A 19,881-nucleotide genomic window follows, 5' to 3' on the forward strand; every position below is an offset into this window, starting at 1 on the left:
CAGACACCAGTTTTACTGATGCTTGTGACATTTGCAGGTGTTAGGCTTCAAGGGGATGAAGTCGCAACTTCTACCCAGGGTTATGGAGCTCCGCGCAGGGTGAGAATTCAGGGTTCACCCCTGGCTGTTGGTGTGAAAACAAAACACTTTACATACTCAGTAAAGTGTATTTAACTCCTTCACAGTATCAGAACAAGGCCTGCAAGGCCTTGGGCCTACTTCCAGCCTCCTAGCACCAATTTACTGATACTTGTGACATTTGCAGGTGTTAGGCTTCAAGGGGATGAAGTTGCACCTTCTACCCAAGGTTATGGAGCTCCGCGCAGGGTGAGAATTCAGGGTTCACCCCTGGCTGTTGGTGTGAAAACAAAACACTTTACATACTCAGTAAAGTGTATTTAACTCCTTCACAGTATCAGAACAAGGCCTGCAAGGCCTTGGGCCTAATTCCAGCCTCCTGGCACCAATTTACTGATACTTGTGACATTTGCAGGTGTTAGGCTTCAAGGGGATAAAGTTGCACCTTCTACCCAAGGGTATGGAGCTCCGCGCAGGGTGAGAATTCAGGGTTCACCCCTGGCTGTTGGTGTGAAAACAAAACACTTTACATACTCAGTAAAGTGTATTTAACTCCTTCACAGTATCAGAACAAGGCCTGCAAGGCCTTGGGCCTAATTCCAGCCTCCTGGCACCAATTTACTGATACTTGTGACATTTGCAGGTGTTAGGCTTCAAGGGGATAAAGTTGCACCTTCTACCCAAGGGTATGGAGCTCCGCGCAGGGTGAGATATCAGGGTTCACCCCTGGCTGGAGGTGTGAAAATAAAACACTTCACATACTCAGGAAAGTGTATTTAACTCCTTTACAGTATCAGAATAAGGCCTGCAAGGCCTTGGGTGTGTTTCCAGCATCCAGGCACCAGTTTTACAGATGCTTGTGACATTTGCAGGTGTTAGGCTTCAAGGGGATGAAGTCGCACCTTCTACCCAGGGTTATGGAGCTCTGCGCAGGGTGAGAATTCAGGGTTCACCCCTGGCTGTTTGTGTGTAAACAAAACACTTCACATACTCAGTAAAGAGTATCTATCTCCTTCACAGTAACTGAACAAGGCCTGCAAGGCCTTGGGCCTAATTCCAGCCTCCAGACACCAGTTTTAATGATCCTTGTGACATTTGCAGGTGTTAGGCTTCAAGGGGAGGAAGTCGCACCTTCTACCCAGGGTCATGGAGCTCCGCGCAGGGTTAGATTTCAGGGTTCACCCCTGGCTCAAGGTGTGAAAACAAAACACTTCACATTCTCAGTAAAGTGTATTTAACTCCTTTACAGTATCAGAATAAGGCCTGCAAGGCCTTGGGTGTGTTTCCAGCATCCAGGAACCAGTTTTACTGATGCTTGTGACATTTGCAGGTGTTAGGCTTCAAGGGGATGAAGTCGCACCTTCTACCCAGGGTTATGGAGCTCCGCGCAGGGTGAGAATTCAGGGTTCACCCCTGGCTGTTGGTGTGAAAACAAAACACTTTACATACTCAGTAAAGTGTATTTAACTCCTTCACAGTATCAGAACAAGGCCTGCAAGGCCTTGGGCCTACTTCCAGCCTCCTAGCACCAATTTACTGATACTTGTGACATTTGCAGGTGTTAGGCTTCAAGGGGATGAAGTTGCACCTTCTACCCAAGGTTATGGAGCTCCGCGCAGGGTGAGAATTCAGGGTTCACCCCTGGCTGTTGGTGTGAAAACAAAACACTTTACATACTCAGTAAAGTGTATTTAACTCCTTCACAGTATCAGAACAAGGCCTGCAAGGCCTTGGGCCTAATTCCAGCCTCCTGGCACCAATTTACTGATACTTGTGACATTTGCAGGTGTTAGGCTTCAAGGGGATAAAGTTGCACCTTCTACCCAAGGGTATGGAGCTCCGCGCAGGGTGAGATATCAGGGTTCACCCCTGGCTGGAGGTGTGAAAATAAAACACTTCACATACTCAGGAAAGTGTATTTAACTCCTTTACAGTATCAGAATAAGGCCTGCAAGGCCTTGGGTGTGTTTCCAGCATCCAGGCACCAGTTTTACTGATGCTTGTGACATTTACAGGTGTTAGGCTTCAAGGGGATGAAGTCGCACCTTCTACCCAGGGTTATGGAGCTCCGCGCAGGGTGAGAATTCAGGGTTCACCCCTGGCTGGAGGTGTGAAAATAAAACACTTCACATACTCAGGAAAGCGTATTTAGCTCCTTTACAGTATCAGAATAAGGCCTGCAAGGCCTTGGGCCTACTTCCAGCCTCCTGGCACCAGATTTACTGATACTTGTGACATTTGCAGGTGTTAGGCTTCAAGGGGATGAAGCCGCACCTTCTACCCAGGGTTATGGAGCTCCGCGCAGGGTGAGATTTCAGGCTTCACCCCTGGCTGGAGGTGTGAAAATAAAACACTTCACATACTCAGGAAAGCGTATTTAGCTGCTTTACAGTATCAGAATAAGGCCTGCAAGGCCTTGGGCCTACTTCCAGCCTCCTGGCACCAGTTTTACTGATACTTGTGACATTTGTAGGTGTTAGGCTTCAAGGGGATGAAGTCGCACCTTCTACCCAGGGTCATGGAGCTCCGCGCAGGGTGAGATTTCAGGGTTCACCCCAGGCTTGAGGTGTGAAAAATATACACTTCACATACTCAGGAAAGTGTATTTAGCTGCTTTACAATATCAGAATAAGGCCTGCAAGGCCTTGGGCCTACTTCCAGCCTCCTGGCACCAGTTTTACTGATACTTGTGACATTTGTAGGTGTTAGGCTTCAAGGGGATGAAGTCGCACCTTCTACCCAGGGTTATGGAGCTCCGCGCAGGGTGAGATTTCAGGGTTCACCCCTGGATGGAAGTGTGAAAATAAAACACTTCACATACTCAGGAAAGTGTATTTAGCTGCTTTACAGTATCAGAATAAGGCCTGCAAGGCCTTGGGCCTACTTCCAGCCTCCTGGCACCAGATTTACTGATACTTGTGACATTTGCAGGTGTTAGGCTTCAAGGGGATGAAGCCGCACCTTCTACCCAGGGTTATGGAGCTCCGCGCAGGGTGAGATTTCAGGCTTCACCCCTGGCTGGAGGTGTGAAAATAAAACACTTCACATACTCAGGAAAGCGTATTTAGCTGCTTTACAGTATCAGAATAAGGCCTGCAAGGCCTTGGGCCTACTTCCAGCCTCCTGGCACCAGTTTTACTGATACTTGTGACACTTGGAGGTGTTATGCTTCAAGGGGATGAAGTCGCACCTTCTACCCAGGGTCATGGAGCTCCGCGCAGGGTGAGATTTCAGGCTTCACCCCTGGCTGGAGGTGTGAAAATAAAACACTTCACATACACAGGAAAGTGTATTTAGCTGCTTTACAGTATCGGAATAAGGCCTGCAAGGCCTTGGGCCTACTTCCAGCCTCCTGGCACCAGTTTTACTGATACTTGTGACATTTGTAGGTGTTAGGCTTCAAGGGGATGAAGTCGCACCTTCTACCCAGGGTCATGGAGCTCCGCGCAGGGTGAGATTTCAGGCTTCACCCCTGGCTGGAGGTGTGAAAATAAAACACTTCACATACTCAGGAAAGTGTATTTAGCTCCTTTACAGTATCAGAATAAGGCCTGCAAGGCCTTGGGCCTACTTCCAGCCTCCTGGCACCAGTTTTACTGATACTTGTGACATTTGCAGGTGTTAGGCTTCAAGGGGGTGAAGTCGCACCTTCTACCCAGGGTCATGGAGCTCCGCGCAGGGTGAGATTTCAGGGTTCACCCCAGGCTTGAGGTGTGAAAATAAAACACTTCACATACTCAGGAAAGTGTATTTAGCTCCTTTACAGTATCAGAATAAGGCCTGCAAGGCCTTGGGCCTACATCCAGCCTACTGGCACCAGTTTTACTGATACTTGTGACATTTGCAGGTGTTGGGCTTCAAGGGGATCAAGTCGCACCTTCTACCCAGGGTTATGGAGCTCCGCGCAGGGTGAGATTTCAGGGTTCACCCCATGCTTGAGGTGTGAAAATAAAAGCTTCACATACTCAGGAAAGTATATTTAGCTCCTTTACAGTATCAGAATAAGGCCTGCAAGGCCTTGGGCCTACTTCCAGCCTCCTGGCACCAGTTTTACTGATACTTGTGACATTTGCAGGTGTTAGGCTTCAAGGGGATGAAGTCGCACCTTCTACCCAGGGTCATGGAGCTCCGCGCAGGGTGAGATTTCAGGCTTCACCCCTGGCTGGAGGTGTGAAAATAAAACACTTCACATACTCAGGAAATTGTATTTAGCTGCTTTACAGTATCAGAATAAGGCCTGCAAGGCCTTGGGCCTACTTCCAGCGTCCTGGCACCAGTTTTACTGATACTTGTGACATTTGCAGGTGTTAGGCTTCAAGGGGATGAAGTCGCACCTTCTACCCAGTGTCATTGAGCTCCGCGCAGGGTGAGATTTCTGGCTTCACCCCAGGCTTGAGGTGTGAAAATAAAACACTTCACATCCTCAGGAAAGTGTATTTAACTGCTTTACAGTATCATAATAAGGCCTGCAAGGCCTTGGGTGTGTTTCCAGCCTCCTGGCACCAGTTTTACTGATACTTGTGACATTTGCAGGTGTTAGGCTTCAAGGGGATGAAGCCGCACCTTCTACCCAGGGTTATGGAGCTCCGCGCAGGGTGAGATTTCAGGCTTCACCCCTGGCTGGAGGTGTGAAAATAAAACACTTCACATACTCAGGAAAGCGTATTTAGCTGCTTTACAGTATCAGAATAAGGCCTGCAAGGCCTTGGGCCTACTTCCAGCCTCCTGGCACCAGTTTTACTGATACTTGTGACATTTGTAGGTGTTAGGCTTCAAGGGGATGAAGTCGCACCTTCTACCCAGGGTCATGGAGCTCCGCGCAGGGTGAGATTTCAGGCTTCACCCCTGGCTGGAGGTGTGAAAATAAAACACTTCACACACTCAGGAAAGTGTATTTAGCTCCTTTACAGTATCAGAATAAGGCCTGCAAGGCCTTGGGCCTACTTCCAGCCTCCTGGCACCAGTTTTACTGATACTTGTGACATTTGCAGGTGTTAGGCTTCAAGGGGATGAAGTCGCACCTTCTACCCAGGGTCATGGAGCTTCGCGCAGGGTGAGATTTCAGGGTTCACCCCTGGATGGAAGTGTGAAAATAAAACACTTCACTTACTCAGGAAAGTGTATTTAACTCATTTACAGTATCAGAACAAGGCCTGCAAGGCCTTGGGTTTGTTTCCAGCCTCCAGGCACCAGTTGTACTGATACTTGTGACACTTGGAGGTGTTATGCTTCAAGGGGATGAAGTCGCACCTTCTACCCAGGGTCATGGAGCTTCGCGCAGGGTAAGATTTCAGGATTCACCCCTGGCTGGAGGTGTGAAAATAAAACACTTCACATACTCAGGAAAGTGTATTTAACTGCTTTACAGTATCACAATAAGGCCTGCAAGGCCTTGGGTGTGTTTCCAGCCTCCAGGCACCAGTTTTACTGATACTTGTGACATTTGCAGGTGTTAGGCTTCAAGGGGATGAAGTCGCACCTTCTACCCAGGGTTATGGAGCTCCGCGCAGGGTGAGATTTCAGGGTTCACCCCTGGATGGAAGTGTGAAAATAAAACACTTCACTTACTCAGGAAAGTGTATTTAACTCCTTTACAGTATCAGAACAAGGCCTGCAAGGCCTTGGGTTTGTTTCCAGCCTCCAGGCACCAGTTGTACTGATACTTGTGACACTTGGAGGTGTTATGCTTCAAGGGGATGAAGTCGCACCTTCTACCCAGGGTCATGGAGCTCCGCGCAGGGTAAGATTTCAGGGTTCACCCCTGGCTGGAGGTGTGAAAACAAATCACTTCACATACTCATTAAAGTGTATTTCACTCCTTTACAGTATCAGAATAGGGCCTGCAATGCCTTGGGTGTGTTTCCAGCCTCCAGTCACCAGTTTTACTGATACTGGTGACATTTGCAGGTGTTAGGCTTCAAGGGGAAGAAGTCGCACCTTCTACCCAGGGTCATGGAGCTCCGCGCAGGGTTAGATTTCAGGGTTCACCCCTGGCTCAAGGTGTGAAAACAAAACACTTCACATACTCAGGAAAGTGTATTTAACTCCTTTACAGTATCAGGATAAGGCCTGCAAGGCCTTGGGTGTGTTTCCAGCACCCAGGCACCAGTTTTACTGATGCTTGTGACGTTTGCAGGTGTTAGGCTTCAAGGGGATGAAGTCGCACCTTCTACCCAGGGTTATGGAGCTCCGCTCAGGGTGAGAATTCAGGGTTCACCCCTGGCTGGTGGTGTGAAAACAAAACACTTCACATACTCATTAAAGTGTATTTAACTCCTTTACAGTATCAGAATAGGACCTGCAATGCCTTGGGTGTGTTTCCAGCCTCCAGACTCCAGTTTTACTGATACTGGTGACATTTGCAGGTGTTAGGCTTCAAGGGGATGAAGTCGCAACTTCTACCCAGGGTTATGGAGCTCCGCGCAGGGTGAGATATCAGGGTTCACCCCTGGATGAAAGTGTGAAAATAAAACACTTCACTTACTCAGGAAAGTGTATTTAACTCATTTACAGTATCAGAACAAGGCCTGCAAGGCCTTGGGTTTGTTTCCAGCCTCCAGGCACCAGTTTTACTGATACTGGTGACATTTGCAGGTGTTATGCTTCAAGGGGATGAAGTCGCACCTTCTACCCAGGGTCATGGAGCTTCGCGCAGGGTAAGATTTCAGGGTTCACCCCTGGCTGGAGGTGTGAAAATAAAACACTTCACATACTCAGGAAAGTGTATTTAACTGCTTTACAGTATCACAATAAGGCCTGCAAGGCCTTGGGTGTGTTTCCAGCCTCCAGGCACCAGTTTTACTGATACTTGTGACATTTGCAGGTGTTAGGCTTCAAGGGGATGAAGTCGCACCTTCTACCCAGGGTTATGGAGCTCCGCGCAGGGTGAGATTTCAGGGTTCACCCCTGGATGGAAGTGTGAAAATAAAACACTTCACTTACTCAGGAAAGTGTATTTAACTCCTTTACAGTATCAGAACAAGGCCTGCAAGGCCTTGGGTTTGTTTCCAGCCTCCAGGCACCAGTTGTACTGATACTTGTGACACTTGGAGGTGTTATGCTTCAAGGGGATGAAGTCGCACCTTCTACCCAGGGTCATGGAGCTCCGCGCAGGGTGAGATTTCAGGCTTCACCCCTGGCTGGAGGTGTGAAAATAAAACACTTCACATACTCAGGAAAGTGTATTTAGCTGCTTTACAGTATCAGAATAAGGCCTGCAAGGCCTTGGGCCTACTTCCAGCCTCCTGGCACCAGTTTTACTGATACTTGTGACATTTGTAGGTGTTAGGCTTAAAGGGGATGAAGTTGCACCTTCTACCCAGGGTTATGGACCTTCGCGCAGGGTATGATTTCGGGTTTCAACCCTGGCTGGAGATGTGAAATCAAAACACTTCACAGACTCAGTAAAGAGTATTTAAGTCCTTCACAGTAACAGAACAAGGCCTGCAAGGCCTTTGGCCTGATTCCAGCCTCCTGGCACTAATTTACTGATACTTGTGACATTTGCAGGCGTTAGGCTTCAAGGGGACAAAGTCGCACCTTCTACCCGGGCTTATGGAGCTCCGCGCAGGGTGAGATATCAGGGTTCACCCCTGGCTGGAGGTGTGAAAATAAAGCACTTCGCATACTCAGGAAAGTGTATTTAACTCCTTTAACGTATCAGAATAATGCCTGCAAGGCCTTGGGTGTGTTTCCAGCCTCCAGGCACCAGTTTTACTGATAATTGTGACATTTGCCGGTGTTAGGCTTCATGGGGATGAAGTCGCACCTTCTACCCAGGGTTATGGAGCTCCGCGCAGGGTGAGAAGTCAGGGTTCACCCCTGGCTGGAGGTGTGAAAATAAAACACTTCACATACTCAGGAAAGTGTATTTAACTCCTTTACAGTATCAGAATAAGGCCTGCAAGGCCTTGGGTGTGTTTCCAGCATCCAGGCACCAGTTTTACTGATGCTTGTGACCTTTGCAGGTGTTAGGCTTCAAGGGGAGGAAGTCGCACCTTCTACCCAGGGTCATGGAGCTCCGCGCAGGGTTAGATTTCAGGGTTCACCCCTGGCTCAAGGTGTGAAAACAAATCACTTCACATACTCAGTAAAGTGTATTTCACTCCTTTACAGTATCAGAATAGGGCATGCAATGCCTTGGGTGTGTTTCCAGCCTCCAGACACCAGTTTTACTGATACTGGTGACGTTTGCAGGTGTTAGGCTTCAAGGGGAAGAAGTCGCACCTTCTACCCAGGGTCATGGAGCTCCGCGCAGGGTTAGATTTCAGGGTTCACCCCTGGCTCAAGGTGTGAAAACAAAACACTTCACATACTCAGGAAAGTGTATTTAACTCCTTTACAGTATCAGGATAAGGCCTGCAAGGCCTTGGGTGTGTTTCCAGCACCCAGGCACCAGTTTTACTGATGCTTGTGACGTTTGCAGGTGTTAGGCTTCAAGGGGATGAAGTCGCACCTTCTACCCAGGGTTATGGAGCTCCGCTCAGGGTGAGAATTCAGGGTTCACCCCTGGCTGGTGGTGTGAAAACAAAACACTTCACATACTCAGTAAAGTGTATTTAACTCCTTTACAGTATCAGAATAGGACCTGCAATGCCTTGGGTGTGTTTCCAGCCTCCAGACTCCAGTTTTACTGATGCTTGTGACATTTGCAGGTGTTAGGCTTCAAGGGGATGAAGTCGCAACTTCTACCCAGGGTTATGGAGCTCCGCGCAGGGTGAGATTTCAGGGTTCACCCCTGGATGGAAGTGTGAAAATAAAACACTTCACTTACTCAGGAAAGTGTATTTAACTCCTTTACAGTATCAGGATAAGGCCTGCAAGGCCTTGGGTGTGTTTCCAGCACCCAGGCACCAGTTTTACTGATGCTTGTGACGTTTGCAGGTGTTAGGCTTCAAGGGGATGAAGTCGCACCTTCTACCCAGGGTTATGGAGCTCCGCTCAGGGTGAGAATTCAGGGTTCACCCCTGGCTGGTGGTGTGAAAACAAAACACTTCACATACTCATTAAAGTGTATTTAACTCCTTTACAGTATCAGAATAGGACCTGCAATGCCTTGGGTGTGTTTCCAGCCTCCAGACTCCAGTTTTACTGATACTGGTGACATTTGCAGGTGTTAGGCTTCAAGGGGATGAAGTCGCAACTTCTACCCAGGGTTATGGAGCTCCGCGCAGGGTGAGATATCAGGGTTCACCCCTGGATGGAAGTGTGAAAATAAAACACTTCACTTACTCAGGAAAGTGTATTTAACTCATTTACAGTATCAGAACAAGGCCTGCAAGGCCTTGGGTTTGTTTCCAGCCTCCAGGCACCAGTTGTACTGATACTTGTGACACTTGGAGGTGTTATGCTTCAAGGGGATGAAGTCGCACCTTCTACCCAGGGTCATGGAGCTTCGCGCAGGGTAAGATTTCAGGGTTCACCCCTGGCTGGAGGTGTGAAAATAAAACACTTCACATACTCAGGAAAGTGTATTTAACTGCTTTACAGTATCATAATAAGGCCTGCAAGGCCTTGGGTGTGTTTCCAGCCTCCAGGCACCAGTTTTACTGATACTTGTGACATTTGCAGGTGTTAGGCTTCAAGGGGATGAAGTCGCACCTTCTACCCAGGGTTATGGAGCTCCGCGCAGGGTGAGATTTCAGGGTTCACCCCTGGATGGAAGTGTGAAAATAAAACACTTCACTTACTCAGGAAAGTGTATTTAACTCCTTTACAGTATCAGAACAAGGCCTGCAAGGCCTTGGGTTTGTTTCCAGCCTCCAGGCACCAGTTGTACTGATACTTGTGACACTTGGAGGTGTTATGCTTCAAGGGGATGAAGTCGCACCTTCTACCCAGGGTCATGGAGCTCCGCGCAGGGTGAGATTTCAGGCTTCACCCCTGGCTGGAGGTGTGAAAATAAAACACTTCACATACTCAGGAAAGTGTATTTAGCTGCTTTACAGTATCAGAATAAGGCCTGCAAGGCCTTGGTCCTACTTCCAGCCTCCTGGCACCAGTTTTACTGATACTTGTGACATTTGTAGGTGTTAGGCTTAAAGGGGATGAAGTTGCACCTTCTACCCAGGGTTATGGACCTTCGCGCAGGGTATGATTTCGGGTTTCAACCCTGGCTGGAGATGTGAAATCAAAACACTTCACAGACTCAGTAAAGAGTATTTAAGTCCTTCACAGTAACAGAACAAGGCCTGCAAGGCCTTTGGCCTGATTCCAGCCTCCTGGCACTAATTTACTGATACTTGTGACATTTGCAGGCGTTAGGCTTCAAGGGGACAAAGTCGCACCTTCTACCCGGGCTTATGGAGCTCCGCGCAGGGTGAGATATCAGGGTTCACCCCTGGCTGGAGGTGTGAAAATAAAGCACTTCGCATACTCAGGAAAGTGTATTTAACTCCTTTAACGTATCAGAATAATGCCTGCAAGGCCTTGGGTGTGTTTCCAGCCTCCAGGCACCAGTTTTACTGATAATTGTGACATTTGCCGGTGTTAGGCTTCATGGGGATGAAGTCGCACCTTCTACCCAGGGTTATGGAGCTCCGCGCAGGGTGAGAAGTCAGGGTTCACCCCTGGCTGGAGGTGTGAAAATAAAACACTTCACATACTCAGGAAAGTGTATTTAACTCCTTTACAGTATCAGAATAAGGCCTGCAAGGCCTTGGGTGTGTTTCCAGCATCCAGGCACCAGTTTTACTGATGCTTGTGACCTTTGCAGGTGTTAGGCTTCAAGGGGAGGAAGTCGCACCTTCTACCCAGGGTCATGGAGCTCCGCGCAGGGTTAGATTTCAGGGTTCACCCCTGGCTCAAGGTGTGAAAACAAATCACTTCACATACTCAGTAAAGTGTATTTCACTCCTTTACAGTATCAGAATAGGGCCTGCAATGCCTTGGGTGTGTTTCCAGCCTCCAGACACCAGTTTTACTGATACTGGTGACATTTGCAGGTGTTAGGCTTCAAGGGGAAGAAGTCGCACCTTCTACCCAGGGTCATGGAGCTCCGCGCAGGGTTAGATTTCAGGGTTCACCCCTGGCTCAAGGTGTGAAAACAAAACACTTCACATACTCAGGAAAGTGTATTTAACTCCTTTACAGTATCAGGATAAGGCCTGCAAGGCCTTGGGTGTGTTTCCAGCACCCAGGCACCAGTTTTACTGATGCTTGTGACGTTTGCAGGTGTTAGGCTTCAAGGGGATGAAGTCGCACCTTCTACCCAGGGTTATGGAGCTCCGCTCAGGGTGAGAATTCAGGGTTCACCCCTGGCTGGTGGTGTGAAAACAAAACACTTCACATACTCAGTAAAGTGTATTTAACTCCTTTACAGTATCAGAATAGGACCTGCAATGCCTTGGGTGTGTTTCCAGCCTCCAGACTCCAGTTTTACTGATGCTTGTGACATTTGCAGGTGTTAGGCTTCAAGGGGATGAAGTCGCAACTTCTACCCAGGGTTATGGAGCTCCGCGCAGGGTGAGATTTCAGGGTTCACCCCTGGATGGAAGTGTGAAAATAAAACACTTCACTTACTCAGGAAAGTGTATTTACCTCCTTTACAGTATCAGGATAAGGCCTGCAAGGCCTTGGGTGTGTTTCCAGCACCCAGGCACCAGTTTTACTGATGCTTGTGACGTTTGCAGGTGTTAGGCTTCAAGGGGATGAAGTCGCACCTTCTACCCAGGGTTATGGAGCTCCGCTCAGGGTGAGAATTCAGGGTTCACCCCTGGCTGGTGGTGTGAAAACAAAACACTTCACATACTCATTAAAGTGTATTTAACTCCTTTACAGTATCAGAATAGGACCTGCAATGCCTTGGGTGTGTTTCCAGCCTCCAGACTCCAGTTTTACTGATACTGGTGACATTTGCAGGTGTTAGGCTTCAAGGGGATGAAGTCGCAACTTCTACCCAGGGTTATGGAGCTCCGCGCAGGGTGAGATATCAGGGTTCACCCCTGGATGGAAATGTGAAAATAAAACACTTCACTTACTCAGGAAAGTGTATTTAACTCATTTACAGTATCAGAACAAGGCCTGCAAGGCCTTGGGTTTGTTTCCAGCCTCCAGGCACCAGTTGTACTGATACTTGTGACACTTGGAGGTGTTATGCTTCAAGGGGATGAAGTCGCACCTTCTACCCAGGGTCATGGAGCTTCGCGCAGGGTAAGATTTCAGGGTTCACCCCTGGCTGGAGGTGTGAAAATAAAACACTTCACATACTCAGGAAAGTGTATTTAACTGCTTTACAGTATCATAATAAGGCCTGCAAGGCCTTGGGTGTGTTTCCAGCCTCCAGGCACCAGTTTTACTGATACTTGTGACATTTGCAGGTGTTAGGCTTCAAGGGGATGAAGTCGCACCTTCTACCCAGGGTTATGGAGCTCCGCGCAGGGTGAGATTTCAGGGTTCACCCCTGGATGGAAGTGTGAAAATAAAACACTTCACTTACTCAGGAAAGTGTATTTAACTCCTTTACAGTATCAGAACAAGGCCTGCAAGGCCTTGGGTTTGTTTCCAGCCTCCAGGCACCAGTTGTACTGATACTTGTGACACTTGGAGGTGTTATGCTTCAAGGGGATGAAGTCGCACCTTCTACCCAGGGTCATGGAGCTCCGCGCAGGGTGAGATTTCAGGCTTCACCCCTGGCTGGAGGTGTGAAAATAAAACACTTCACATACTCAGGAAAGTGTATTTAGCTGCTTTACAGTATCAGAATAAGGCCTGCAAGGCCTTGGTCCTACTTCCAGCCTCCTGGCACCAGTTTTACTGATACTTGTGACATTTGTAGGTGTTAGGCTTAAAGGGGATGAAGTTGCACCTTCTACCCAGGGTTATGGACCTTCGCGCAGGGTATGATTTCGGGTTTCAACCCTGGCTGGAGATGTGAAATCAAAACACTTCACAGACTCAGTAAAGAGTATTTAAGTCCTTCACAGTAACAGAACAAGGCCTGCAAGGCCTTTGGCCTGATTCCAGCCTCCTGGCACTAATTTACTGATACTTGTGACATTTGCAGGCGTTAGGCTTCAAGGGGACAAAGTCGCACCTTCTACCCGGGCTTATGGAGCTCCGCGCAGGGTGAGATATCAGGGTTCACCCCTGGCTGGAGGTGTGAAAATAAAGCACTTCGCATACTCAGGAAAGTGTATTTAACTCCTTTAACGAATCAGAATAATGCCTGCAAGGCCTTGGGTGTGTTTCCAGCCTCCAGGCACCAGTTTTACTGATAATTGTGACATTTGCCGGTGTTAGGCTTCATGGGGATGCAGTCGCACCTTCTACCCAGGGTTATGGAGCTCCGCGCAGGGTGAGAAGTCAGGGTTCACCCCTGGCTGGAGGTGTGAAAATAAAACACTTCACATACTCAGGAAAGTGTATTTAACTCCTTTACAGTATCAGAATAAGGCCTGCAAGGCCTTGGGTGTGTTTCCAGCATCCAGGCACCAGTTTTACTGATGCTTGTGACCTTTGCAGGTGTTAGGCTTCAAGGGGAGGAAGTCGCACCTTCTACCCAGGGTCATGGAGCTCCGCGCAGGGTTAGATTTCAGGGTTCACCCCTGGCTCAAGGTGTGAAAACAAATCACTTCACATACTCAGTAAAGTGTATTTCACTCCTTTACAGTATCAGAATAGGGCCTGCAATGCCTTGGGTGTGTTTCCAGCCTCCAGACACCAGTTTTACTGATACTGGTGACATTTGCAGGTGTTAGGCTTCAAGGGGAAGAAGTCGCACCTTCTACCCAGGGTCATGGAGCTCCGCGCAGGGTTAGATTTCAGGGTTCACCCCTGGCTCAAGGTGTGAAAACAAAACACTTCACATACTCAGGAAAGTGTATTTAACTCCTTTACAGTATCAGGATAAGGCCTGCAAGGCCTTGGGTGTGTTTCCAGCACCCAGGCACCAGTTTTACTGATGCTTGTGACGTTTGCAGGTGTTAGGCTTCAAGGGGATGAAGTCGCACCTTCTACCCAGGGTTATGGAGCTCCGCTCAGGGTGAGAATTCAGGGTTCACCCCTGGCTGGTGGTGTGAAAACAAAACACTTCACATACTCAGTAAAGTGTATTTAACTCCTTTACAGTATCAGAATAGGACCTGCAATGCCTTGGGTGTGTTTCCAGCCTCCAGACTCCAGTTTTACTGATGCTTGTGACATTTGCAGGTGTTAGGCTTCAAGGGGATGAAGTCGCAACTTCTACCCAGGGTTATGGAGCTCCGCGCAGGGTGAGAATTCAGGGTTCACCCCTGGCTGTTGGTGTGAAAACAAAACACTTTACATACTCAGTAAAGTGTATTTAACTCCTTCACAGTATCAGAACAAGGCCTGCAAGGCCTTGGGCCTACTTCCAGCCTCCTAGCACCAATTTACTGATACTTGTGACATTTGCAGGTGTTAGGCTTCAAGGGGATGAAGTTGCACCTTCTACCCAAGGTTATGGAGCTCCGCGCAGGGTGAGAATTCAGGGTTCACCCCTGGCTGTTGGTGTGAAAACAAAACACTTTACATACTCAGTAAAGTGTATTTAACTCCTTCACAGTATCAGAACAAGGCCTGCAAGGCCTTGGGCCTAATTCCAGCCTCCTGGCACCAATTTACTGATACTTGTGACATTTGCAGGTGTTAGGCTTCAAGGGGATAAAGTTGCACCTTCTACCCAAGGGTATGGTGCTCCGCGCAGGGTGAGATATCAGGGTTCAACCCTGGCTGGAGGTGTGAAAATAAAACACTTCACATACTCAGCAAAGTGTATTTAACTCCTTTACAGTATCAGAATAAGGCCTGCAAGGCCTTGGGTGTGTTTCCAGCATCCAGGAACCAGTTTTACTGATGCTTGTGACATTTGCAGGTGTTAGGCTTCAAGGGGATGAAGTCGCACCTTCTACCCAGGGTTATGGAGCTCCGCGCAGGGTGAGAATTCAGGGTTCACCCCTGGCTGTTGGTGTGAAAACAAAACACTTTACATACTCAGTAAAGTGTATTTAACTCCTTCACAGTATCAGAACAAGGCCTGCAAGGCCTTGGGCCTACTTCCAGCCTCCTAGCACCAATTTACTGATACTTGTGACATTTGCAGGTGTTAGGCTTCAAGGGGATGAAGTTGCACCTTCTACCCAAGGTTATGGAGCTCCGCGCAGGGTGAGAATTCAGGGTTCACCCCTGGCTGTTGGTGTGAAAACAAAACACTTTACATACTCAGTAAAGTGTATTTAACTCCTTCACAGTATCAGAACAAGGCCTGCAAGGCCTTGGGCCTAATTCCAGCCTCCTGGCACCAATTTACTGATACTTGTGACATTTGCAGGTGTTAGGCTTCAAGGGGATAAAGTTGCACCTTCTACCCAAGGGTATGGAGCTCCGCGCAGGGTGAGATATCAGGGTTCACGCCTGGCTGGAGGTGTGAAAATAAAACACTTCACATACTCAGGAAAGTGTATTTAACTCCTTTACAGTATCAGAATAAGGCCTGCAAGGCCTTGGGTGTGTTTCCAGCATCCAGGCACCAGTTTTACTGATGCTTGTGACATTTGCAGGTGTTAGGCTTCAAGGGGATGAAGTCGCACCTTCTACCCAGGGTTATGGAGCTCTGCGCAGGGTGAGAATTCAGGGTTCACCCCTGGCTGTTTGTGTGTAAACAAAACACTTCACATACTCAGTAAAGAGTATCTATCTCCTTCACAGTAACTGAACAAGGCCTGCAAGGCCTTGGGCCTAATTCCAGCCTCCAGACACCAGTTTTAATGATCCTTGTGACATTTGCAGGTGTTAGGCTTCAAGGGGAGGAAGTCGCACCTTCTACCCAGGGTCATGGAGCTCCGCGCAGGGTTAGATTTCAGGGTTCACCCCTGGCTCAAGGTGTGAAAACAAAACACTTCACATTCTCAGTAAAGTGTATTTAACTCCTTTACAGTATCAGAATAAGGCCTGCAAGGCCTTGGGTGTGTTTCCAGCATCCAGGAACCAGTTTTACTGATGCTTGTGACATTTGCAGGTGTTAGGCTTCAAGGGGATGAAGTCGCACCTTCTACCCAGGGTTATGGAGCTCCGCGCAGGGTGAGAATTCAGGGTTCACCCCTGTCTGTTGGTGTGAAAACAAAACACTTTATATACTCAGTAAAGTGTATTTAACTCCTTCACAGTATCAGAACAAGGCCTGCAAGGCCTTGGGCCTACTTCCAGCCTCCTAGCACCAATTTACTGATACTTGTGACATTTGCAGGTGTTAGGCTTCAAGGGGATGAAGTTGCACCTTCTACCCAAGGTTATGGAGCTCCGCGCAGGGTGAGAATTCAGGGTTCACCCCTGGCTGTTGGTGTGAAAACAAAACACTTTACATACTCAGTAAAGTGTATTTAACTCCTTCACAGTATCAGAACAAGGCCTGCCAGGCCTTGGGCCTAATTCCAGCCTCCTGGCACCAATTTACTGATACTTGTGACATTTGCAGGTGTTAGGCTTCAAGGGGATAAAGTTGCACCTTCTACCCAAGGGTATGGAGCTCCGCGCAGGGTGAGATATCAGGGTTCACCCCTGGCTGGAGGTGTGAAAATAAAACACTTCACATACTCAGGAAAGTGTATTTAACTCCTTTACAGTATCAGAATAAGGCCTGCAAGGCCTTGGGTGTGTTTCCAGCATCCAGGCACCAGTTTTACTGATGCTTGTGACATTTGCAGGTGTTAGGCTTCAAGGGGATGAAGTCGCACCTTCTACCCAGGGTCATGGAGCTCCGCGCAGGGTTATGTTTCAGGGTTCACCCCTGGCTCAAGGTGTGAAAACAAAACACTTCACATACTCAGGAAAGTGTATTTAGCTGCTTTACAGTATCAGAACAAGGCCTACAAGGCCTTGGGCCTACTTTCAGCCTCCTGGCACCAGTTTTACTGATACTGGTGACATTTGCAGGTGTTAGGCTTCAAGGGGGTGAAGTCGCACCTTCTACCCAGGGTTATGGAGCTCCGCGCAGGGTGAGAATTCAGGGTTCACCCCTGGCTGTTGGTGTGAAAACAAAACACTTTACATACTCAGTAAAGTGTATTTAACTCCTTCACAGTATCAGAACAAGGCCTGCAAGGCCTTGGGCCTACTTCCAGCCTCCTAGCACCAATTTACTGATACTTGTGACATTTGCAGGTGTTAGGCTTCAAGGGGATGAAGTTGCACCTTCTACCCAAGGTTATGGAGCTCCGCGCAGGGTGAGAATTCAGGGTTCACCCCTGGCTGGTGGTGTGAAAACAAAACACTTTACATACTCAGTAAAGTGTATTTAACTCCTTCACAGTATCAGAACAAGGCCTGCAAGGCCTTGGGTGTGTTTCCAGCCTCCAGGTACCAGTTTTACTGATACTTTGTGACATTTTAAGGTGTTAAGCTTCAAGGGGATGAAGTCTCACCTTCTACCCAGGGTTATAGAGCTCCGCGCAGGGTGAGATTTCAGGGTTCACTCCAGGTTGGAGGTGTGAAAATAAAACACCTCACATTCTCAGGAAAGTGTATTTAGCTCCTTTACAGTATCAGAATATGGCCTGCAAGGCCTTGGGCCTACTTCCAGCCTCCTGGCACCAGTTGTACTGATACTTGTGACATTTGTAGGTGTTAGGCTTCAAGGGGATGAAGTCGCACCTTCTACCCAGGGTCATGGAGCTCCGCGCAGGGTGAGATTTCAGGCTTCACCCCTGGCTGGAGGTGTGAAAATAAAACACTTCACATACTCAGGAAAGCGTATTTAGCTGCTTTACAGTATCAGAATAAGGCCTGCAAGGCCTTGGGCCTACTTCCAGCCTCCTGGCACCAGTTTTACTGATACTTGTGACATTTGTAGGTGTTAGGCTTCAAGGGGATGAAGTCGCACCTTCTACCCAGGGTCATGGAGCTCAGCGCAGGGTGAGATTTCAGGGTTCACCCCAGGCTTGAGGTGTGAAAAATATACACTTCACATACTCAGGAAAGTGTATTTAGCTGCTTTACAATATCAGAATAAGGCCTGCAAGGCCTTGGGCCTACTTCCAGCCTCCTGGCACCAGTTTTACTGATACTTGTGACATTTGTAGGTGTTAGGCTTCAAGGGGATGAAGTCGCACCTTCTACCCAGGGTTATGGAGCTCCGCGCAGGGTGAGATTTCAGGGTTCACCCCTGGATGGAAGTGTGAAAATAAAACACTTCACATACTCAGGAAAGTGTATTTAGCTGCTTTACAGTATCAGAATAAGGCCTGCAAGGCCTTGGGCCTACTTCCAGCCTCCTGGCACCAGATTTACTGATACTTGTGACATTTGCAGGTGTTAGGCTTCAAGGGGATGAAGCCGCACCTTCTACCCAGGGTTATGGAGCTCCGCGCAGGGTGAGATTTCAGGCTTCACCCCTGGCTGGAGGTGTGAAAATAAAACACTTCACATACTCAGGAAAGTGTATTTAGCTCCTTTACAGTATCAGAATAAGGCCTGCAAGGCCTTGGGCCTACTTCCAGCCTCCTGGCACCAGTTTTACTGATACTTGTGACATTTGCAGGTGTTAGGCTTCAAGGGGATGAAGTCGCACCTTCTACCCAGGGTCATGGAGCTCCGCGCAGGGTAAGGTTTCAGGCTTCACCCCAGGCTGGAGGTGTGAAAATAAAACACTTCACATACTCAGGAAAGTGTATTTAGCTGCTTTACTGTATCAGAATAAGGCCTGCAAGGCCTTGGGCCTACTTCCAGCCTCCTGGCACCAGATTTACTGATACTTGTGACATTTGTAGGTGTTAGGCTTCAAGGGGATGAAGTCGCACCGTCTACCCAGGGTCATGGAGCTCCGCGCAGGGTGAGATTTCAGGGTTCAACCCAGGCTTGAGGTGTGAAAATAAAACACTTCACATACTCAGGAAAGTGTATTTAGCTCCTTTACAGTATCAGAATAAGGCCTGCAAGGCCTTGGGCCTACTTCCAGCCTCCTGGCACCAGTTTTACTGATACTTGTGACATTTGCAGGTGTTAGGCTTCAAGGGGATGAAGTCGCACCTTCTACCCAGGGTCATGGAGCTCCGCGCAGGGTGAGATTTCAGGCTTCACCCCTGGCTGGAGGTGTGAAAATAAAACACTTCACATACTCAGGAAATTGTATTTAGCTGCTTTACAGTATCAGAATAAGGCCTGCAAGGCCTTGGGCCTACTTCCAGCGTCCTGGCACCAGTTTTACTGATACTTGTGACATTTGCAGGTGTTAGGCTTCAAGGGGATGAAGTCGCACCTTCTACCCAGTGTCATGGAGCTCCGCGCAGGGTGAGATTTCTGGCTTCACCCCAGGCTTGAGGTGTGAAAATAAAACACTTCACATCCTCAGGAAAGTGTATTTAACTGCTTTACAGTATCATAATAAGGCCTGCAAGGCCTTGGGTGTGTTTCCAGCCTCCAGGCACCAGTTTTACTGATACTTGTGACATTTGCAGGTGTTAGGCTTCAAGGGGATGAAGTCGCACCTTCTACCCAGGGTCATGGAGCTCCGCGCAGGGTGAGATTTCAGGGTTCACCCCTGGATGGAAGTGTGAAAATAAAACACTTCACATACTCAGGAAAGTGTATTTAACTCCTTTACAGTATCAGAACAAGGCCTGCAAGGCCTTGGGCCTACTTCCAGCCTCCTGGCACCAGTTTTACTGATACTTGTGACATTTGTAGGTGTTAGGCTTCAAGGGGATGAAGTCGCACCTTCTACCCAGGGTCATGGAGCTTCGCGCAGGGTAAGATTTCAGGGTTCACCCCTGGCTGGAGGTGTGAAAATAAAACACTTCACATACTCAGGAAAGTGTATTTAACTGCTTTACAGTATCACAATAAGGCCTG

The sequence above is a fragment of the Triturus cristatus genome, chromosome 8 (genome assembly GCF_964204655.1).
Source record: "Triturus cristatus chromosome 8, aTriCri1.1, whole genome shotgun sequence".
In the NCBI taxonomy this organism is placed as follows: domain Eukaryota; kingdom Metazoa; phylum Chordata; class Amphibia; order Caudata; family Salamandridae; genus Triturus; species Triturus cristatus.